Source organism: Sapajus apella, unplaced genomic scaffold (assembly GCF_009761245.1).
Source record: "Sapajus apella isolate SASKATOON/1434 unplaced genomic scaffold, GSC_monkey_1.0 scaffold3, whole genome shotgun sequence".
NCBI classification, from domain to species: domain Eukaryota; kingdom Metazoa; phylum Chordata; class Mammalia; order Primates; family Cebidae; genus Sapajus; species Sapajus apella.
In genome coordinates this window covers 22,505,111-22,529,448 of record NW_022436943.1, presented here as the reverse complement: position 1 = coordinate 22,529,448, position 24,338 = coordinate 22,505,111, and the positions used below count along the sequence as shown (strand labels likewise).

The 24,338-nt window shown below is 38.1% G+C and overlaps 1 protein-coding gene across 3 annotated transcripts in view; it reads left to right on the top strand.

The window, feature by feature from the left end:
* Positions 1-3,474: 3,474 nt before the first annotated feature.
* The window catches only part of ZFHX4 (zinc finger homeobox 4), a 186,512-nt gene continuing 165,648 nt past the window's right edge, over positions 3,475-24,338 (top strand). For 2 of the 3 annotated variants that reach the window (XM_032250915.1, XM_032250897.1), the window contains exon 1: positions 3,475-3,873. The gene's annotated coding sequence lies outside the window, so the exon portion shown is untranslated. Of the gene's footprint in view, positions 3,874-6,041; positions 6,284-24,338 lie in introns of those variants that run through there. The other variant, XM_032250905.1, reaches the window with a different exon arrangement.

Here is a 24,338-nt window from a genome sequence, read left to right as displayed (position 1 = left end):
ATTCAACACCTAGCCACCTGGCATTCCTTTTTAGTTCTTCCCTTACTCGGTGTTCAATGTCAGGGTCCCAGTGCTGTGCAGTGGATGTGGCTGGGCTGGGGTTGCCCTGGAAAGTGCTGAAGAGGATCTAGGGAAAGTTCTCGGAGCCGCAGGGAAACCTCTGCTCCTTTCACTTTGAAATAAAAAGTAGCCCGACGTTCTTTGAGGGCGGCGGCGGGTTCGCGCAAAGTTTAGGGACAGTGGAATGGGGGTGGGGCAGGGAGTGGGAGTCAGGGTCAAAGGTGGATAGCAAGGCGTCCTCAGAGACCCAAGAGGAGCAGCTGGGTTTCCTGGCGCTGGGAGCCGAGAAGTAGGGCGCAAGGGGCCGCGGCGCAGCCAGGTCCAGCCACTCGGATAGCTCTTGCGTCCCTGAGCGGCCCGCGGGCTGGGCTCGAGCTCGCCCGCCTCGCCGCGCCCCTGCCAGCGCCGCGCTTCGCGCCCCCAGGCCCACCCCACGCAGTCCCGCCGCCGCTGCAGCCCAACAGCCCTCCTCGCGCTGGCGCGCTCCGAGGCGAAGCCCTGGAGGAAACTCTTGACTCTGCGCGAGAACCTCTGCCCCTTCCCTCAGCCCATTAACCCCCGACCCTCACCTCCAGCCTCTCTTCTTAGGGAAAAGGTGAAAGAAAACGAGAAAGAGATGGTAAAAACAACAACAACAACAACAACACACACACGTTAGGATGAGAATTCTCGCCAGCAGAAGAAGGGGTTTAGAAAGTGGGCACCCCTTACAAATCCTCTTTTGTTTTCTTATTTAGAAATCAAAAACCGCCCCCACCACCCGACATACACACACACACACACACACACACACACACACACACACACACACACACACACAGTTGTGTTTTCCAAGAAAAGACGGGAGAGGCGGTGTAGAGGAGAAATAGCCACCAATTTTTTTAAAATGGTTTTCCTGATTTGACGTCTGCTGTTTTGACGTTAATGACATTAATGTTATTGATGTTTCAGGGAGAAAAAGGCAAAAGAAATAAAGAACTTGAAAACGAAATGATCATCATTTCCTTATTCTTCCATGCCAGAAATAGAGCCCTTTCTTCACCTGAGCCTGAAACAGACTTATTGTTCTCAGGTGTTTCCTTCATCATATGCATTTACCCGTCTGAAGTCGCAGGAAATGGTTTTTCCACCAGTGAGCTTATACATGGAGCCCTCTCCTGCAAAGGGCTTGATCTTTTCTGATTTGAACCTGAAAAGTTTCCCTGCCTTCATTTCCCCTCAGTCTCTTTAAAAGCTCCCACTCCCTTCCCCATGCACACACCTCAAATTGTTTTTTTAAAGCCAGAAATTTTGCTCTCTGGGGTGTTTTTCGGTAAACAGTAACGCTACATAAACACCTTTTTCACTTACAAGTTGCAGAGAATCCAAATTTTACCCCTGTGTGCATGTATGTTTCTTAAGGCATGTGGATAAACCCCACTGAGGTGCAATGAGATACTGCTAGCAAATTGGTGATTCAGTTGCTGTGTAAAGGTGGGGCCATAAATAAAGTAACTTTAAAATCTTAGAAAGCCTTCCACTTTCAACAAATTTCTTCCCAAAGAAGTTTAAAATTGAATGAAGTCTTTGGAGAGACAGATGATTTTCTTTCTGTTAACATTTAGTAGCCCTGGTTTCTAAAACACTAGTACCTGCACTGACTCCAGATTCCTAAGGTGGTGATTTGGTTTTTTCACTTAATAAAGACCATATCTAGGTTTTTTTTTTTTTTTTTTTTTTTTTTTTTTCTCCACTCCATGCCTCTGGACTTTCATTGTAACTTTAGCCAGCTGCTGAAGGCAACCAGCTTTCCTGATCTGGGCCTAGGTCTGCTTTTTTTGTGTGAGGACTGTGCTTTTATCCTTCCAGGTGTTTTGTTCAGTTTTTAATCCATTTGCATCAGTCCTAGGATTTTCCAAATGTTCCCTGATAACGCAAGGTTTTAGGCCTGGAAAGATGCATGTTTGCAGCCTCTGTAGTTCCAAATACTTGTGCGATAAACCTTTCTGTTGGTATTTGGTAGATTTGGTGCTTAAGGCCTAAGACAAGGTTTTGAAGCAGATCCTGGTGATCCAGAACTTCAAAGGCCTGTCAACTCAAAGGCAGCTGACATCTTACCTGTCCAGGAAGCTGGACATTGCAAGAATTTCCTGTTTTTAGTTCATGTGATTTGTTATTCTTACTTTCTCTTTAGAATTCCTATTTTAGAAATATTACATAGATGATGTCTACCTGTGACCTGTAGCATAGTTGTGTAAAGTGCATCAAGATGCTGAGTAGCAATGCATATATATATATATATATATATATATTCCATATTCAGTAGGGGGTATTTAAAAGTATGTCTATTCCTAGTTTTAGTTAATTATCTTTTAATGAAAGTGTCACTCATATTCACATCTGTAATATTGGAAAGAGATAATTAGATTTTCAAATGAGAATCTGCCACCTTAAATTTTGCACCAGAAAATACCAAGTATATTTCATTCTAATGAGATCTGTAGTGGGATTTTAAAATTCATCATAATGTGCTTCAAGAAAGATAACTCAACAGACTCAAAAGATGAAAGGTTTTTCTTTTCTAAGTCTTCTTAAAGTTATTACATTGAACTTATGCAATTCTGATAAAAATATTCAAGAATATTACATAAAGGATAGAACTGTACCCTCCCCCCCCCCCACATCATTCTTGCAAGGGTCACTTATTCTCATTTGGAAGTTTTCTTTGACTAACTGCTTCCATCTCCCATACCCTGGGTATTCTCTCCTGCGTATACAAGTGAAAGATACGTGTTTAAGTAGAGTGGCTACGGATCCACAGTACAATTCCTCCTTTGAAAATAGGCTGGGCTGAGCGGTGTTTGCACACAGCCAGGCACCCTTTATTTACATATATCTGCATATTTGCTCAGGCCCCCGCATTTCGCCATTAAAGTGCGTTCATGTATACAGCAGAATAAACTAGGCAGAGAAAAGCTCTTCATTACCCTAACTCATATTTCTGCTTAAAGCTCGCTAGTAAACAAATCTCTGGTCCGATAATAATTACTTTGCCTCATTAAAATAATTTTTTAAAAATCTCGAATGGTTAAAGGGCAATGCTTTGGCGGTATCTATGTTTTATTTCCTTCTCCTTCTTGCTCTCTGTGTGTGTCTGTGTTTGTGTGTAAGAGTGTGTGTGTCTAATGAAGTTTGGGAGTCGCAGGCAGGGGCTCGTGGGGTGCGAGCCCCGGAGGTCCCCATCCCCTGTCCTCTCCGCGGTCGCCGCGTCCGGGGCTCCAGTCGCAGCGCTCCGAGTCTTGGAAGCCGTGAGGCTCCGGAGCTGCTCAGAGTCCGGGCTGCGCGTCATTTGCAGTCTGGGGAATGTTGATCACCTCACTAATTACACCTCTCTCTCCCCCCTCTCCCTCTCCCTCTCCCTCGCTCTCCTCTCTCATTCCCAGAGTGCATATCGGGAATAGACACACAAAGACATGCGCACTCAACTTAATCAGCCATTTTTTTAAACAGGGCTAAAACGATAATAATTAGCAGAATAAAGACATATCGGATTTTCATTTCCTTTCCTCCTTTTCCCAACCCCTTCACAACCAAACAGCGAGACCGCGGTCGGCACATGCTTTAACTCCTCCCGGACCCCCGAGGACCGCTCCATGCCCCCCACTTTCTGCTCCAGCGTTTTTATTTTCACCCAATAAAGTTCGAGGATTATTTTTTTTTTTTATTTTTTTAATGAACCCTCTCGTTTTACTTGGATGTGATCAGCTGTAAGTAAAATAAAAGCAAAACAAAAAAGAGGCGAAGATCGAGTAGGAACTGCAGGGGAAATGGAAAGTAAGTTTTTTCTTTAACTTTTATTGAGTAGTTTGTGTTAAATTTAGGTCGAGTATCGATTATCTTTCCAGCCTGATCTTGCACAATCTTTGATATTTCGCTCCCTCTCTCTCCCTCTCCCTCTCCGCCTCTCTCCCTCTCTGCCCCTAGCTCGCTCGCTCCTGCTCGCTCTCGCACACATCCCCTCATCCCGACCATCTCTTCCGCTCTGCCCCCCTTTTCTATCTCTTTCCCCCTTTTTTGGCTCAAGGATTTGCTCCGCTGAGGGAGGGAGGGAACACTGAGGGACCTGATTTTCCACTTTCTTTAGGGGGGCTGCGTTTTTCGGGATTTAACTTTTGGATTAAGTTGCAGAGGATCATCTACGTTTGCTTGGGCGGTTTTCTCTCCTTTTCCCTGTCTTTTCGGGTTCTGCCTTCTCCGCAAGCCCCGGGCATTCCAGCGGCTGGGGAAAGCTGTCAGCTCCGCAGCGGCGCGGGCACTGTCAGGGGTCCCCGCTCGCCCCGCGCCCCAGCACCCCAGCCGGGATGACTCGTCCTCCGCACCCATCTCCGGAAGTTTGGACGTTGGTCGGTGGGGCTGGGAGCCCCTCTCTCCCTGCCCTTTCCCTGCTTACCACCCCCCCACACACACACCTTATTCTTCAGCCTGGTTTTTCTTCCTCCCTTTACCACCCGCCCCTCTTCCCATTCTCAAGTTCCGCGAAGGTCACTTAGTGTGCGGGGCTGGCGGAGGCCCGGGGGCTTCGTGCGCTCCGGGGAGGGGATTCCAAGAGGCTGGGGCGAACGCTGGGGCTGGGGCTGCAGGTAGACACCCGCCCACCGGAGCGGGCGCGGCGGACACTGCCGAGGACTGCTCTCGGCGGCGCGGGCGCGGGCGGCGCGGTCGGAAGGCAGGTCCGTTAGGAGGCGGGATCGCTCGGCCTCGGGGCCGGGGATCTGGGAGGCGGCGGCTGCAGGCTCGGGACGGAAGGCGGCCGGGTGTGCGTTAGACCGACGGATAGACGCCCGCGGCTTGGGGTCAAGAATCTTTTCCTTTCTTTTTAGCAAAGGGCAACGGGTGTGTGCGTATGCGCTTGTGTGTGTGTGTGTGTGTGTGTGTGTGTGTGTGTGTGTGTGTGTGTGTATGTGTGTATTGAGTGGCTGTGGTCGGCTGTGAGAACCGATTCATTCTCCTGCCCCCCTAAAAGGGTTCCATGTCTACAAATGAACTTCACCTCCTTCGCTTCTCCAAGCATCAAGTGCGCCTTCTGGCCGAGAGCAGCTAAGCGAAAAGGGGCCGGAATGCGCCGGGTCTCTCTTTCCTTCTACTTCCATCCCCCCCCAACCCCCTTCTTTCTGCTCTTTTCTATCAGAAAAAAATAAAATTTCTCATGGAATTGTATAAAGTTTCTCTGCCGATGCCCAAGTTACAGAAGGTTCCCTATCCTAACCCCCTTCGCCTAGAAGACGGTGCACTGGTTTCTATTTCTTTTGTTACCTGTGATCCGGGCGGGGGGCTCCTTTCGGCCGCTCCGGCTGGGGTCCGGCCCAGAGAGGAGGCTTCGGCGGGCGCCTTTGGCCGCGACTTCTCACTTCCGCGCGGTTCTGGCGAGGCTTTAGCTACCGTTCGGTGAGACACCCTCCTTGTAGGTACCAAAGGTTCAGATCGCAAACACGGACCCCCCCCCAGAACCACCTCGACCCCTATACACACAGAGACACACTCACACTCAACACACACTCACAGACACACACACATTCTCCCTACCCTCCCCCCCACCTCCAACCCCCACCTTGTCTTTCCCCTCCCCCTTCCCAAAAAAGCACACACACACACACACACACACACACACAACAACAACAACAACAACATCTCCCCCCCCACACACACACCAAACAAAAACCCAAAGACAAGTTCACTGGCAGAAGATGGTGGATTGACACTGACTCAGACAGAGGCAGGTTCACCAGGAAATCTGGCCGTCCCGATTTCTGACAGTTGCATTTCCTCTCGAGTCCTCCCCCCCCCTTTTATTAACTCTGTTCCATGTTTAATCAAGGATCATGTAGATGGCAAAAGGAGAGACAGAGAGAGGAGAGAGGAAGAGAGAGAGGGAGAGAGAGGGAGAGAGAGGGAGAGAGAGAGAGAGAGAAGAGACAAGAGACAGAAGGAGGGTTTTTTTTTTTTTTATTGTGTTCTCCTGGATTTTCAGTGGCTTGATCCCTATAAACGTGGAGTGGTTAAAGCTCATATGTAGTATTATATTTTTAGTTGGGTGGATGGATGGAAGAGTGAGAGAGAGGCTGCGGCTGCCGCTGCCTTTTCGGGTGTTGCTTAGATTAAGGCTGAGACTTGGCTGCGATTGGGACGCGACAGTGACACGGGCATCGATCGCTTCCATTGAGAGCAATGCAAAAACACAGCCCGGGTATGTAACACTCTCGGTGCCATCAACACTTGTTTTACTTTATATTTACTGGCAAAACTGACAGAGCAAGCTCAGACTTTCTTTCTGGTTTTTTATTTTTTATTTTTTTCTGTTTCGTCTTTTCTAACTGAAGAATAAAAACAATTGTGTATAGAAATTGTTGGAAAGGATGGTTTAAATAAAACAGAAAGGAGATATTCGGAATTATTTCACTACCTCTGTAACTGACTGTGTTTTGGAGTTTTCCATTTCCACTGAGGAGCATATTAAAGAGAATGAAGGTTTTCTTCTTTCCTTCCTCGTCTTAAAAAATATCCTTAAGGGAATATTTGATAGTTTTCAAGGTTTGTGGTTTCAATCAGCAGGAAGGCACACAAAAATAAAAGATGGCTAGCCAGCTGTTTTAACCTCTTGCACCTGGCTTCAGTGTGGGGATCATAAGGTTTATATAGTTTTTTTTTTTAATGGTTTTAATATTTATGGTATGAACTAGGGAGAGCATCACTGTGTTTTTATTCAGTTGCTGGTTGATTTTGGATTTTTTAAAAAGTAAACTCATATTCGAGTGTTTTCATGTTTATGGCAATGAAGATAGGGTCAATGAAATATAGGGGAAATACCATAAATCTGAAAAGTGAAATGTACCCAAGGAACAAAGAAAGGTCAGGTAAACCAGCTGTGTAAGTCAAAGCAATAGCACCAACTGTGGGGTTAGGCAGGGATAGTGGACTCAGGGTCTATGAGTGAAAGTTGCCACTTAAAGTTAAAAATGAGGCAAACATGTTCAGCGCTTTTGTAATTTTTTGCAGTGTTTAGCAGATGAACCCAAATCTGTTCATTAATTTTGAGCTAGGTGGGTTGTTTTAAAAGATACTTCACCAGCAAAGGAAAACATAAAGGAGGCTGAGAAAATCACTGTTTAATATTGCAGAATTTACTGCTTCCATTCTGACCATGAGCCTAAATTTACACAATGAAATTTGATTATCTCTAATAACAATATTAGATCCTGCACTGGATGGATGAGAATTGAGGTGGTTTTGTTGATTGCAAGGGTTTAATGTTGCATTTCAGAATCTGATGTGGTTTGGCCTCCCTTCCATTAACTGGAAAACCCCTGAGGTTTTACAATTATTTCTTAAAGATAATACATTTAAGATTGCATTGGTAGGCTGAAGAAAAGTCATAAAGGCAAGAAGGGAAGCCCTTAATAACTCTTGAGATTCAGACATGTTCAGCAGTTAGATTGGCTCTGACTTCACCAAGGGTCGACAATGTGTCATTTCCACGAAGCCAAATTGCCCTCTGCCTATATGATATTAATGTGCAAATCAATATTTCAGGGATTAAATTTCCCTTCTTCATTTTTTATGGTTTCTACCTCAATAAGTCTCAAGTCTATTAGAAGAGGCTGGATGATTTAAAATCTTTCACTGCAGAATGGCTTGTCGTAGTCTTGTTTCATAGACCATTTTAGGATTTTCGTTATAAAGACTAGAGACATCCTAAAGAAGTTGTGAGGGAGTGTAGACCCAGGCTCAATAGTGTAAAGCCCTTGTTCGATTAAGAGCTAAAAGGTATTGAAAATATAATATATATGTTTATGTAATATATATGTACATTCTGCTGCTTTAAAAATATTATGTTAATCACCTATTGATTTATTTCAAAATCAATTGAAGCTTCTTTCTTATTAGTGATTTGTTCAGCATTCTGGAGGACTGTGTTAATTTTCTTAAAGAGTGTGCATGAATTTGCTTGGTGTGAAAGTATTGCAGGAGAGGATTTTTCAATTAGCAATATTTTTCTAAGAAATATTTTCAGAAACCATTGTTTATGAGAGTAATAATCACGAGGTGTCATTTGCATACATTGTTGTTATAGCTATCTTTGCATTTTGTGGCTGAATGACTTAGCTGATATATGTTAAATGAGGCCTTCTTCAATTCCTTTTACATGTTGTTTCTAGCACTTAGTAGGTACAATGTTTCTTTTTATGCTCTTACAGAAAGAAAATTGTAAAAGAAAATACGTTACTTCATTGGGAAGAATACAAAGCAGAAATTTGGAGGGAGGTCAAAATAAAACATTGTGACTTTATCATATAATCTTGGGAAGGCCTACTGTCTATCATTTGGTGGTGTTTTATAGTCTTAAACCCTCTGGACCAAGTTCCGCACAGCTGCACGAATTTCATATGTGATAGAACATTTTTTCCATTCAGTGTGAAATGTTCCTTCCTAAAAAACGTACAACAGACTCGCTTAATTTAGTCTGTTAAAAGAAATGCACATGAAAAAGGACAAAAGGCTCTTTAATCTCTGCAAGCTGTTTGTTTTTCTTCAAGTTTCCTGTCTGTTTGGGTTTGAAAAGTCATGTTTATTGAGGAGATGATTCTGAGGTGTGACATTAAAATAATATATGATTTTTGGACTGGTGACCACGCTTCTGCTTAATTTGCAGAACTACTTTTTATGCCTGTCAAAACACAGCGTTAATCTATCCTTATTTACAATTAATCTCAATAAAATTAATCTTAACTATGCTTTATTCAGTGGCTTAAAATATCTAATTATATTCAATTAACTGCTGTCATAGTAATTAACATTGCTTAATTGCCTCTGCATATATTTATGTAAAGCTCATTAGGTGCTGCTGACTCCTTTTCCGTTTCCTACTTGCTATTTTTGCTGTTGTCAAACCATGTTCATCTCCCAAGGTTCAACAATGTCAATGAGAACAAATTCTTTCTTAACATTTTCTTGAAATGAATGTTCCTGCCTTCCTTTGAGAAGATACTCGTTATGAGTCTTTAAAGACTAATCCATCCCCCCACTCTTCATTTTCCTTATCCCTGGTCTCTAGCACTCTCACAAAATATGTTCTGTCATTGTTGCTAGAAATATGAGAAGCCAGGTTAAGCTTTGTGTTTATAAATGAGGAGCCTTTCTGTGTCTGCCTAAGGGCTGTACCCACAGGGAGAGGGCCCCCCCTTCTAAGACCACTCTAAGGGTTAAAGACTTGGCCAAGGTTCAAACCGAGAAGCGCCCAGGGAAAGTGCATGTGAATATGTACAAGTTTCATGTAATTAGTGCTTAATTATATTAACATATGCAAATTGTCAACTTAGGAGCTTGTTGAGCTGGCAAAGATCAGCTAAGCACAATTGCAGTATTGTTCTGAAACAATAATGGATTTCAAGTTGGATTGTGGAAACACATAACTAGCTATCTAATTTAACTCATACCGTGGTGAAATTTCATTAGTCTCCATGGAGACTGGTTTAATTGTGCTGACTAATGTTCTGGACTGCAGAATGTCCTAGAAAGAAAGCGTTGTTTGCCTAATCCACCTTACAATGACACTTGTTTGTACATGTTTCCCCTGTGTGAGAATTTGCATATGCAAATAAATAGTTTCTCTGCCCCATTTGTCATGGCTGCTCATTACCCATGAAGAGGACATTGTTACTAGGCTGTTACTGAGTCTCCCAAGACGGGATAGTGTCAACCAGTCCAGCTACATTCTTTCATAATTTGTTTCTGATTAATAGACCAGAGTGAGTCTCATTCTTTTTGGGCATCTGTAAAAGGAAGGTCACTTCTGTCACGGAAAAGAGTTTCTGCAGTAACTGAAGGACTTTTTCTTCTTCTTATTCTCTCCCTTTTCCACCCATTGGTTAACATAATCATATTTAAAATAATGGATTCTTGTTCTAAGAATGCCTCTACTAATAATCTCTAGTTTCCTAAAGCAAAAGATAGGAAAAGAAAAGAGATTCTGTTATTGGAATATTAATCCTGTTTTTGACAGAAAGGTAAACTGATATAATTGCTTTTCAGTTGAAGGAATGGGGGTTTATACAAGTGTGAAAGCATCGGAAAAGGATTAGCATTTTTTTGCATAATGAAAAGCTCTGTTGAATAGGGTCCTGAATGGCTGACTGAATGACTAAGATGAAAGGAAGATGAAAATGCAGGCTTCTCTTTCTTTATGTCTATGTTCTGCTCTCTCTAAAGTTATGTTTGTCCAAGACTTGAGAAAACAAGCAGGGGCTCAGATTTCAGCAACTTTATAAGATGCTGTGTTTTCATCATCATTGGGAAGTAATGTGTATGACAATAGTGCAGCTAGAGGATGATCAACAGAGGTTTGTATATAGAAGAGTTTCAGAAACATGCCAGGCTAGCCAAATATTGACTATTGGGTATCAAGAATTCCAACACTTTGCTGGCAAAAACAGTTATTTTAGAAGAGGCCAATGGTATGGTGTGGATATTTAATTCAGTTAATGATGGAATATAAAGTGCCTATTTTTTACCCCATCAGCCAAAAATAACTATCTCAATTGGCAAAACACTTCACTTGGGAAAGAGTTGTGTAGTCTGACTTTTGGCAATGTTAAGTGTTTTAAGTGGCCTATCAGCATTTGTGGCTGGGAAGGGATAGAAGAGGATACAGATTATCTTATTTTCTTAAGATTTAATTCCTAAAGTTCTGAATGTAGTCTTCATGTTGCTTTGTAGGCATATTGTGTATTTTATTTAGGGATAAGTCTTTTTTTAAATGTCTATTTAAAAATACGTTCACTCTTGGAGACATTTGTAGTAGGATTTCCCCTTGTCACTAGCTAGGGATGTAACTGGTTATCAGTTGACAATGTGATCAAGACTCTTAATGATGTTTCTTCAACCATAATTAGGACAGTTAAAATACCATAAGTGTTAAGACTCTTTCAAAGATGGGAATTGATTCTTTTGTACATGTGTAAATCAAATGCAGTGTAGATAATTATTTATATGGATGCATTTTATACAAGCTCTTTCTGGTTTGAGGTCACCACAAATGATCCACTGATGGCAGCCTCAGAACAGACCTAAAAGATCCCATCAGATATTAACCTAATTTGTTTGTTGCTAAATTTTAGAACTTCCATTTGCCTCATCACTTTAGCAGTTTTGTTGCTGAGGTACTATTAAGATGATTAGATGGAAACTTGGGAAATTAGAAGTATTTTTACATAAATTAAAGTGTAAGGGTTGACTCTTGAATACAGCATATTTTAAAGGAAAACTGTTTGATCTATGTTATATAGTCCCCCAAATTTTTTATTAGAGTCCTTTTTAAAATTTGTCAAGAAATTCTGGATTGTTTCAGAAACTTTTATGGTTAACTTTATGATATGCTTGAAGAAAAGTCTTAAAAGAACAAAAAATCCACATGGAGGCTATTCTTTTACATGCAGAAGGGCTTATTAAGGTATTTCCATAAGAAAATGTGTTAATTTAAAAAATAAATTCATTTATATTTTAAGACATTGTTAACCAGGCACCATGTGTTGTAACTGGCAGTTTTCCAGCCACCATGGAAGTGGATCACACATGGGTTAATAGTAGCTTATGTGATGTCTGCATTCTTAGAAAATGGGCAAAAGCCCAGGGTATTCTGATATCAAGGTTTTAGAAATCAGACAGAAAGCAGAATATATGTTTATATGTGAACAGACGGACACATGTGAGAACTAAAAGTGCACAATTTCTCTTGGCACTTGTTTTAGTTATCCCTGATGATATAACCAAGATCTTAGTGCACTCACAGTCTTTGATGGCTAAGGACAAAATGGGCTTTTAATGAGGGCTCAATAGCATTATTTTCTTGCATAAGGATTGTGCCCCTTGTGATCTTGCTGGACTTGATGTTCTGTTAATTCCCTAGTTTCAGAAGTTCACAAGTTGCCTTGAAAGTTTGATACGGTTTCACATTTGACATACAATCCTCAGTCCAGGAATGGCTGCTCCCTAGCCTCCTATTCTTATAAAGGTTTGTGAATAGAATAAAATATTTGCCACTTTAAAGCACATTTGAGTTTATGCACTCGATTTAAAAACGGCTTTGATACTAAAGACATATTTAGTAAGCAGCTTATGTCTAACGTAATTAACCACTTTAACGTTCTAGAGATTTGATAAAATAAACAAATACAATTTAAGAATTTGGGCAGACTGACTTAGTTAATACATCGTAATGTCCTGATGGTCCAAGACAAGAGGTGAGTACGTGTTTTGGTCATCCAGGTCAGGGGTTCACACACCAGCATCATAATTCAGATAATAGATCATTTCTAATGTTTGTCTGACTTGAGAACACAACAGTGCTCAGGTCATAATTACCGAATGGTATGCACTACAGGACATACCTCTAAAGACAACGTCTATAAGTATCATTGTGTTCTGGCTATAAAAAAGAAATCACTCTGCAAATATTTACTCAGATCTAAATCATTTTAACCAGGGAAAATTGACTTTTGGGTTAAAATATGCATTTTATAACTGTCCATAAAATTCTTTTCCTTCACTATAAAGAAGAAAGGAAATCCATAGCTCTAACAATGTTAAAATACAAAAACATATGAGCTGGTGCACGCCACCTGGTTATATTGTTAAAAACAAAATGAAACATAACTTCTTCAGAGGGAAATTTTTGAGAAATCTTAAAGTTTGTCTGCTTGGAAGAATATGTTGAAAAAGCCCAATCATTCTTATATTTCCCATGGTATTTTCATTAAAACTGAAATACTTTGCTAATGTGGATTTTTGAAAATAGTGCTTAGTAGTTTTAAAAAACCATAAATTTAGGAATCATGCAGTTAATACTTAAGATTTCCTGAGCCCATTAATTGAAAATTCTAATTAATCATCTCTTTTAGTTTAGTGGATACAACTGTGTTTCATCATCCCTAACACTCCTATTCACTAGAGTATATACAGGTAAACACACACACACACACACACACACACACACACACACACACACACACACACGTCTACCCTCTTTTCACATTAGGTTTCTCTTTCCTCTTTAGATTAATTCCTAGTGGTAGCTTGTGAAGTTTTCCCTTCAGAGGCTGAATTTCTTTTATTTTCTAAGAATTGGCCAGTATTATCTCAACAGAAAAGAGCAGCTAGGGTGGTAAGACAATTAGAAACTACTGAAAGGCCAAAGCCTGGGAATTGGCCTTCCCATCATTCAGTTCAACTAAGTCATATTAAAATATGGGCTATTGAATTAAAGAGAAGTTATCTGTGATTACTCAGCAAGATAGGAGAATGTCCAGACAATAATTCACATATTGTAACTCTAGCACCAGTGGCCACTCAACTGTATTGGCTATTTGAAAATGCTTTGCTGAATGAATGAATGTGAAAGTTGTGGAGATGGTGAAGAGGAGGAAGAAAGGAAAATGTGCATGATAACCCAACAGTGACACTGTTTTCTCTGAGAGAGTGAGCTCTCTGTTATCTAAAGGAGCCAAGTAGAATCTAAATGGCCTCTTACTATTGTGACTGTTAAACATTTTTGTGTTAAGGAGGAGGTTAGACTAGGTGCTCCAACTGGACAAGAAGAGCCCATGATTCATAAAAATACTGATGATCTCAGTGACTTAAAATGTATTTATAATATTCATAACCATGGCGTGAACAAGAACAAGGCTTTAATTCCATGTCAGGAAAGGAAATAAAGTCAAGGCTGTCATGCTTTGGAGGCAGCGTAGTATACAAACAGAATGACACCTAGTTAAGGGCAGACGCTATTTTGATTCTGCTTCCTTTGGTTTCCTTTTCTTTTTTAAATGACTTTATTTAAACTTAAATTTTAGATATTTTAACATCTACTACATTTGTTGGCAACCCAATGCTTAATAGGAATCTTATACAACCTGTAAGACACCTGGATTACATTTCTGTTATGGGTGCCTTGTCCAAGTTACTTAATCTTTCTAAGCCTCAGTTTTCTCAGACATATGTCAGGGTTGCAGTAGAGATTACATAAGAATAAAGTGTTATGAACATTAAAATACGTGATTGTGGCAGGACCTGATAACTGATCTCTAAGTTTCCTTTTTGTTTATTCCCAATAGTTGTTTTAATGTCATGATACTAAAGAGCATTTGATAAAGCAACTCTACATAGATATTTTGAGTAGAGTTTCCCCTCTCTCCTGCAAGAAAAAGATAAGAATTTGGTAATGGGTATGTCTAAGAGGTGGGGGAAAGGAGTAATATCCTTCTTTTCATATTTTCTCATTGACAGGTACCTAAATGGCATCTAGGTTGATAGGTGGACGCTCCTCCACATCTTTATCTGTCACTCCATCACCACAAGTTGGTTTTGTTCTAAAGGGGCTTCTTGATAGTTAATGCATTTCTGAGTCTCCATTTTTGTAAAGAAGCAAATTAGGACAGAAACCGTTTTTAAATAATTTAGACCTTGGCCTATCCACATGAACTCAAGATTCCAGACCCTCCATTAAATGCAATAATAAAAAAGACCATAATGCTTATTTAAGTCTTGAAGTTGAAAGCCTCTGCTTAAAAGACTCTGAATTAGAAGGTTTTCCAAAACTGGATTATATACTTGGTATTAATGATATACTTGATATTAATGTTATTTTCATATGCCAATAAAGGAAAATGGATACTAATACATGGCATCCTGTTGACCAAAATTTATACCAACCTAAAGAAGAGATCCAGCTATTAATGGTCCAATAACATTATGAACCCTTAAATTTTCTTCGGGTATTTTATAGCCAAGTTATGGATCTCCAATTGGTTTATCTCTTGGGGGAATAACAGTCCTTTATTCTTTTATAATAATGCATTATTCTAGAAGACTAACCAAGTTCAAAGACGGTAAATTCATGATAAGCTAATATATACAAACAAATTTTTTGGATCATCTGGAAACTAAAGTTCTGGTTTTTTTAATCTGTTAATTCTTAATACATTTTTCATTGGGATATATATAAGATACACATTTAAATTACTGTTTATAATTTTATGGGAAATCTAAGTGTATTTGGATTATAATTTCCCAATTTTGTGTTTGATTATTGTTTAATATTTATACATGTTTGGTTCATAACACTTGTTAAAGTACTTTTTAAAAATAAAAGTGCATGCATGGCCTATGTTCTGGTCATTTATAAGAGGCCCTGGACTTGACAGTTCATTTGAAACACATTAATTTAAGATAAGGTATTTTTAAATACTAATCAATATAAAGTTATACTTCATTTAGAGAAGGCAATTAGCATCTTAACATTTTTCATGATGCTTGTTTCAGTGTCTCCTCAAATAAAACTGCAGCCTCCATGAGGGTAGCACCCACTTCTGTTTAAACACTATATCCACATTGATGAACATATTATCGGCAAATCTTTGGTGCTCAATAAGTACCTGTTGAATGAGTGAATGGATAAATAAATGGTAATGAAAAACATAAATAGGAAAACATAAATAGTTTACTACACTACTGGAATCTGCCTCTCTTAAAATATAGGTACTGAAAAAGAAATCACCTTAGAAACAGCTGTTCTTGTACTGGGAAATTCCACAGAGAAAACTATCTTACAGAGAAATCTAAATGGCTTTTTATATTAGAACATAGTTTGTTGCAGTCAGAAGGGATACAGCACAATCCCCTTGTTTAACCAATAAGGAAACTGAAGCTCATGGAAATTCCTGGGAAACATCACATAACTACAGAGTACAGCTGATGAAATTGAGTGTGTGTGTGTGTGTGTGTGTGTGTGTGTGTGTGTGTCCTCTTCAGCTTAGTTGACTTAGCTTCTCCCGGATCCAAAAATTCTACATTATTAACATGAGAATAATTTGTTATGCTTATGCTGAAGATTTGTTTTTTATTTGTGAGATTTTTCCAAGCAAAGGAAGATTTTAGTTACAATTCCTGTGCTGACTGCTCTAGGATTGTAAAGGTAAACTGTTAGAGATAGAACCAAAATTGTCTGAAAGGTGAAAACTTGCAGGAAAAATAGGGTGTGTCATTTAGTTCTTGAAATGAAGCAGGGTGCAGATTAGGAATCATTATGGTTTGCCAGAAGTTGCTGGTCATAGAAGCCTGTTTAAGTGCTCACTGTCAACAAGGAAATCATGGGCAGCACTTAAAGTGGCTCACCTTTGATTTATTCATAAACCTCACAGGAGCACTTGGCTTTGTTCTTGCTCTAGTAAGGGGGACTGATGCCAATAAGAACAGAAATAAAGAGCTCCTTGCATGGTCCAAGACTGAATAGCACTTTACCTCAAAGCCTGACCTCTTTTCTAGAAGTCTGTTATGCTAGAGTTGACTCTGATTGGCTGTGTGTCCTCAAATGAATTGAGAGAAGAGGTTACAAGTATTTACTCTGTAAACTCTATCGTGTACATAACAAGAACTATGTGACTGGGACTTGGGTTCTAACGTAACCTAAAGGTTGCCATGTTTATGCTAAATGGAAAGGCTCTCCTTTTCAAAGAGCTTAAAAGTTTCACATTTAATAATAGTTTGGAAGGAAACTATTGCCTCTTTCCAATTGAAGAATACTATGATGTCAAAGCGGCATTGTTTTTGATAATTCCTTTTCCTACTAAAGTGAATTTAAAGAGATTTAATATCATAGGAAATTTAGGGTTTGAAAATAAAATAGATACCACCCTGTGATAAAAAGAAAGAAATTGGTTGGCCTGCCTATTGGTAAGCCATATTTATCTGAGAAGCTTCATTTGTGCCACTTCACAAATTATGATCTGCTCCAGTCCCCCATGTTGAATGGAAGGGACCTTTAAGAGACAGTCAGCTGGCTGGTTTGCACTGGGGCATGGGTGAGTAGAGTTACTTAAATCCCCAGAGCAACATTTAGTTAATGCTAGTCTTTTTTTTTTTCCCCTCTCCCTACACCTGCCTCTACCATTCTATCCACTCAGGCGTCCCTTTTCTTCCTTTGATGAAGCTGGTCTCTTACTACTTACAGTGCATATATTTACAAATATTTTTCCTCAAATTTTCTCACACATTACATGAACCCAGGAGAGCCATATTAGGAGACAGTGATGAGAGTTAATGATATATCTTTAGATAAAGCCATCCTCCCGTGCAATCACATCAGAGTCATCAGCTCATTTGTCATGGCTGAAGTGAAAATGTCAGGACCAATGAGTGTATGAGTGCTGAAGGGGGCAAAAGGGCTTTTGGAGAGAGACATTTTTGTGCTGGGAGTCGGCCATGGCTTAGATTTAGCTCCAGGGAAATATTGGGATTAGCCAACACTGTGTACAAATCCTTAGCACAACAGAATTAGTTGGGAAAATGGAGAGGTGGGGGTCATGAGGATGGGCACATTTCTGGAGACATTCTCTAGGATACAGGGAATTCTAGGATCCACAGAAACTATGGAAGAGAATGAGGTATTTATAAAATTGTTCTAAGGGGTATGTTGTATGCAGGTTCATCAATTTCAATACTGAAGTCATAGGTTCGAATGGTGTCGAGGGAAGACCTGCATAACATACCGCTAAATATGTATATATGGCCTCTGCTTTAAATTTAGCTGCATTTAAAAAATTTCAATCTCAACATCCATTAGAAAAGTTTTCAGAAAGATAATATTGGAGTACACAGAGATAACATTCAGGCATAAAGTACTGTTGGCATTATGGGAGAGTGAAAGTTAACAATTTAAATGACAGTAATTATGATGAAATAATTGTTGCTGAATTTATAACAGTAATTATGATGAAATACTTGTTGTGCTGTTGAATTTACACAAAACCAAGAATCTAAACTTTCTTTACAGAGACTTCATTCTGAAACTTTAATTGAAAAGTAAGTTATTTTCTTTAGCTGCAGAAGTTCTTATCTTTGATAGACCAATACTAGCAGATTTATTTCATTTTAGGTTCGGTTAACTGTTCTCTTTCAGATAATGTACCCATACAACCTTTTCTTGTCTAATTCTATTGATTTACAGTGTTAAAGTGAAATAATCTGATACCTGTTTCCTGCCCTTTGAGTATTTGTCGTCAAAGAGGCTGATTAGTTTTTTCCCCCAGCTCTTTAACTGTTTTAAATGTATAATTATCATTGCATGTCATTTGATAGCTGCACTAATTGCTGCCAACTATTGTCTGTTTGCACTTAATGCTGAAACCCGATCAACATCCTGCTTTGGTTGATGTTTGGTGGTAAACTTTAATTAACTCTTATTGCATTGAAGAAGAGTTCAAGCTTGGTGCTAACTAATCATTTACCTTCATTATGTCCTGACAGCTCCACTTGTTCTTGGTCCTAATAGATACACCAGTCAGTAAATAAACCTGCAAACCTCAGGACTTATAGTTTCTCCACACTGATATTTTGCTTCTTAAAGTATAAAATAATTGGGCCCAGGTAATTATTTAGTTAGTTTAGTATCTCTTGTTCTATAGACACTAATCTTAAATTGCTTCTTTCTTGCTGGACAATTTCATTTTAATAGAAACTGTAGATTTGAGATAACGTTATTTCTTCAACATGGTTCCTCTGAACATGCATCTTTTGAATCAATACAATTAAGCTTGTCTCCTGTTGGAATTCTTGTAATTATTTTTCCTGAAATACTTTTCCTGTAATGATATTGAAGTTAAAGTAATCAGTTTACCAGCAGATCATGTAAAATTCAACTCAAAATTGCTGGCTGCTTGATTTTAATTTGTCTGACATCAAGTTTGTTTGAAAAGGGATAATATGTGGGTAAACCAAGAAGCTTATAATTATGGTTGACGGTTGTTTGTTTATAATGAAATCTAATTAAAGTTCATACATTTAAAACACAAAAGCTAATTATTGAATTGCTCACTTCACTGATGGGCAGCAGTCAAATTAACTCTCAGGCCAAAAAATAAATAAGTAGATGAATAAAAATCCCCAAACAAAAGGCTCTTCATAATAGCAATAAAATAACCAACTAATCTCAGAGATCAAACATAAATTTGCCAATATTTCATCCAGAAGAAAAGTTGGCATTCCACTTATGTTCTCTATTATGCTAGTCCTAATGTGGTTTTTAATACAAAGTGATTTAAAATATTTACATGGGATGAAAAAGACACTTGTATTTGGTAGATTCTGAGAATATTATATAGTAAGATGCACTTGGTAGAGATTTAAAGAATTATGCATATAACTTTCTTCAGGGAAAATATTTGAAATCGTGTAAAATTATTGAAATCATTGCTCAAGAAATAGAAATGTTGGCTGGAATACTTGACCTGTGATTGATTTTATGAAGATAATTATGGTAGATTTAGCCAGCAAGAAATGACTTTTAAAAAAGTACCTATGCTATTACACTTACCAGCATATTGGTTATGAGATCATATTGGTAGAAATTATAAAATAGAAATAATTATACAATTGTTTTTTCTTTGAACTATTTAGTTGTCAGTAGTTCAATAATCAATTTCATATATGAATAGACAAAGAGAAAAAATATAGATCTATGTTAAAATATACTCTCTTTACATTGGAATTCATATGTCTTTACATATAAAATAAATTGTGGGTGCACTGGTTTTTACTAGTCTGGTATATCTTTTTCTGAAGCCAAATATTCTATACTTATATATAACTCAATAAAACAAATTAAGATTAATTTTTAAAATGTCCTTATGTGATAAATTAAAAGAATTATCAACTAAGCCCTCTTAGATTATGCATATGCCAGAGAGATTAGTCAGTTACATCTTAAAGACTAGCAATAGAACTTATGAAAAACATTGTAACTGTGATTTATAAATTCCCAAAAATGATTGACTCAATTCATGTTTCTCCAAGGAAAACTGAAGAGTTCTGTGTTAAAGCTTCATATTTAGCAGTGCAATTTACTTGAACTTTCAGCTATGGTAGAAATTGAGGGTGGAGTGTGAAAGGAAAAGGATTCTGTATATTATTGAGTTGCTTGTAAACCTAAGTGTAATTTACACAAACTTTTCATAATTTCAGAATATATTTATATGCATTTTATTATCAATCAGTACCTGATTGATTTATGGATTAATATTTATTTAGGGAAGAAAAACTAAAAGGATCATATAGTCATTTAACTTTAATCCCACTTTGCATAGATGAGACAAAGAGAAGATGATTAACACTGAAGTATGGCTGGGTCACTGGCATTTGGAAGTGACCCAATAAAGACAGGAAAAACAAAGTCTGTATATTCTCAGTATTGGCAAACAACAGCTTTTTAGTAATACTTTAGCTGATTAGGACATCCTTAACCTTTAATGAAGCAATCACTACAAAGCCTTAATGTCAGTGGAATACTAGCAAAACAGTATCAAAGTAAGAATCAAAAAGAGGCACTGAACATAATTACAGTTCATGTCCTTGTCTCACACCAATGCAAACTATTCATTTTCAATTAGAATGAATAAGAAAATTAGAAATCAGCTAGATTGGTTGCAAGTACCAAAGCTTATTTACAGAGGGTAGCTAAATTATTGGGTCCAACTTGCACACTGATTATAAAATTTTCCTGAAGCCAACAAATAAAATGAGTGATATAATGGTGTAATCTTGTTAAGGAGACACTACTGATCCCTCTCTAAGGAGAGTAGCTGGAGTTTGATTAAAGTTGTGAAGAAAACTGAGTAAAATTCCTGTTTCCCACAACTATTCAAATTTAGACCTATTGGACTCATTGGTAAAGTGCACCTTTTCTCTTTAGTTCTCCAACACATATGTTTAATGCTATGTAATTGTCATATAAAGTCTATGCAAATTTAGTGATGTGAGAGAGAATGAGGGAAATGAGGGTGGGAAGAGAAGAAGAGAAAGAAAAGAATGAGAGAGGGCGAAGAAGACTACCAATCACAGAGTCCCATTTATAGAGAAGAAAACAAATCTTCATTGAATAGCTGACAGATTTTAATGAGAAAAATGAGAGGAAAACAGAGAAAAATGACTTAGTTGACTCACATACTCATACTTGTCCTTGTAAACTTTCTCTGTTTAAAAAATGTGCCTGCTTTAAATGCTGAATATATTTGGTTACATCCTTCTATTCAAACTTAATTACCTTCTCCCCTTTGTCGTGACATGGGTGGAAAGTTTTTGCCGTGTCAGGAGAGGTCGTCACACATTCTTTTGCAGTTCTCTTCATTAATTCCTTCTTGCAGAAGCATTTTATCTCGTGCTGGGAAGGTAGAAGGGTGTAACAGAAGAGCCCTGAAACATCAGCAGGAAGCTCTAAGCTGGTTAATGCAGTATAATTGTCTGGACATAGACTGGTCTTTGTTTGTGTGGTTCACTCCGAATCAGCTGTAATTAACTCCAGAGTGTTTCCAGATTGCCAGCAAAGAAAAATTACAGCTTTTCTGTTTTAAATTGTAAAGCTCACAAACATTAACTATGCAGATTGCATTTACTTTGATATACTTCTATCTTACAAGAGAAAAAGCTTGTTTGGCTTCCCCCTCACCTCTAAAAATGTACTTTTGTTAAATTTTTGATTTAGTGTCTATTGGAACATTAATGGCTCCTTAATAGTTGGATTTGAAACCTTTTTACTTAATATTTTCTATCCTTTTATATCCTTGAATTTGCTTTCCTTCTTGCTAATGTTTTTAATACAGCACTATGAAGAAAAGTTATGCAATCTATCATGAAATACTCAACATATACCAAAATAAGCAAATAGCAGAGTAAGGTGAATTAAAGAGAAAAACTAGCACCAACTTAAGACTGAGATCAAAGATGTGTCTGGCATAACTAGTACTTCCACACAGGTATTTACCTGTGTTTTGATATATCAAAAGAGAGACTGTGAGAAACAGGCAATTCCACTACCCTCTTCTCTTGGTTAGCACACCGCGCCCTTTTAAAAGCTTCTGTACAGTAGTTTATAATTATGAATTCCAACATGGGTAAAAGTGAGGTGGCAGTGTGAACTAATACAGCCTTGTACACAAAAGATTTGTCAGCAACTGATGCAAAAAAAAAAAAAAAAGTCCAGCCAAAATTCTTTTTTTTTTTTTCTTTCTTCTGAATTTAACAATAAGGAATTTAAGCCTCAATGTGGCTTTAGCAACCAAAGAAAAGAAGCTCTTGGTGTCTGCATAATACCACTTTGATGGATTTTTTTCATCAGTTCTCTGTACGTGGCAACAAATAAACAAGTATAATTATACTTGTGAAGGTCTATTCATTGCTTTGTCAGGATTAGATATATGTGCCGTTTTCACACTGCGCCTCTCTTTTGTCTTTGCCTAACTCACTATGACATATTGATAGAGGATTTGGAATGGGGAAAAGGCCACAGCAGAGACAGTGATGACCTTCTGGAAACTTGATATAATTCAAGGATTTTTATTTTCTATTTTTTTTTTTAATTTGTAACTAGTTACCAAATTATCATGTAAGTGGACAACTTTTAATCCATTTAAAATGGAGTAAATAAAGGTTCAAAGTGTTATGAGATGGCTAAAGAGCAAACGAGAATAAAAACAATAGGCTAAGGAGCCCACTGGTCTTCTTTCCCAGCACTTAGCAGAGTGGCTAACCTAGCATTCCTTTCCCATTATTCTGTCCTCTGGATCAGATCACGTTCTTTTTAATCATTTCACAAACACCGTCTCACTGGACCGTAGAAGAGGGCTGGGACAATCTCAATTAAAAAACAGAGGTAAAACTGGCCTCTCTGATTTTGGGTTCTAATGGGAACTCTGCTTTCTGAATGCAAAGGAATTCTTCTATTGTTCAGAAAGCACCCCCTTTCATTAGCCAGGCTCCTTGTAGGTGGGTTTGGTCATTTAGCAGAGCAGAGTTTAGACAGCAGTGACTGCAGACGAAAGCAAAGCAGAACAAGTAATAAAAGTTCTTTTCTGCATATTGTCCATTAGTTCTGAAAAAGGGATCTGACATGATCAAAGACACTGATCTTGTGAATTACTGAGAATACCAAAAAATGTGTATGTACACATATTCTAAGCAGACCAGCAGGTATGTATTGCTCTGAATTTAGCATTAAAACTATGTTAGGTTTTCTCTTCGTGATTTCTTGAGGACTTCGGTGATTTTTACAAACAGAATGTCTGGCAGTAGAGAATAGAAGTTGGTGAGCACTAAATAAAAATCACCCTAAATGGTGAAGGAACTTTTATAGTGAGTTAACTTGTTATGCAGTCATTTTGGAATGAATTCTATGGTTTAAGTTAAATGGTTGTTTTTGTGGTCTTTTTTACTGGGACTTATAAAACTTTATCGTAAAGTTCTTAAATGGGTCACTTTGATAAAAGAAAGACCCCGTCTGACATTGACGACAGTGAAATCACTTAGCATCATATTCAGTGTCACTGTACATAAGGATCTAAATAACTTTTTAACTATACAAACTAAAGTGATTCCATCAGAATATACTGAAAAATACTGTCACAGTTATAGTCAATTGCAACAAAATTAAAATTTTAAAATTGAATAATATATTATTAGTTATATTATTTTAAATAGTTTTGTTACTGTTGGTTTTGGGACGAAATGTAAATTTGATTGTATAGAAGACATGCATTTGACTTAGTTTCTGATTTATGTGTAGCTTATTGCGAAGAAATTCATTGACAATTTTCTGTAAAATTGTATGGAGTATTGTAACAAAATATATCCTACCACCATATTGCTTTGACCTATGATGGATTCCTTAACGTGGTGTTCATAATTTTTTCATATAGCAATAATGTGACATTTTGAAAGTGACTTCTGGTTCTTTTAAAGTAAAAGAAAAAGATGGCATCTACTTTATGTAGAGAAATATTGAGATGATGCATTACAGGGTTTATTCTGTATCTGGCCAAAATTGTTAGCAGCACATTATATGCAATTTATTTGAGTTGCATTTAGAATGTATGTAATACTTTTAGCTAGCAACCGTATTTGTGGGATGAGAACTGTTGTAGGAGTGAAAGCAAAATTCAAATAACATGTGAGCTTGGAAATTTTTTTACAAAGCTGTAAAATGTTGAGGAGTTTTTCTCACTCTTCATAATTAAAGTGAATTTTTTTACATATCAGATACATGCATCATGCCTAGCAGATTATCCTACCATTGGGGGAAATCACCCTGGGTTCTGGAAGTTTACATTTCAATCCAGCATCATTAATTTAGTAGTATTTACCACCTTGCATTCATTCCAAATTTCTAGTCTCTTTCTGACTCCCTCATTTCCTTCAGCCCAGCAAGA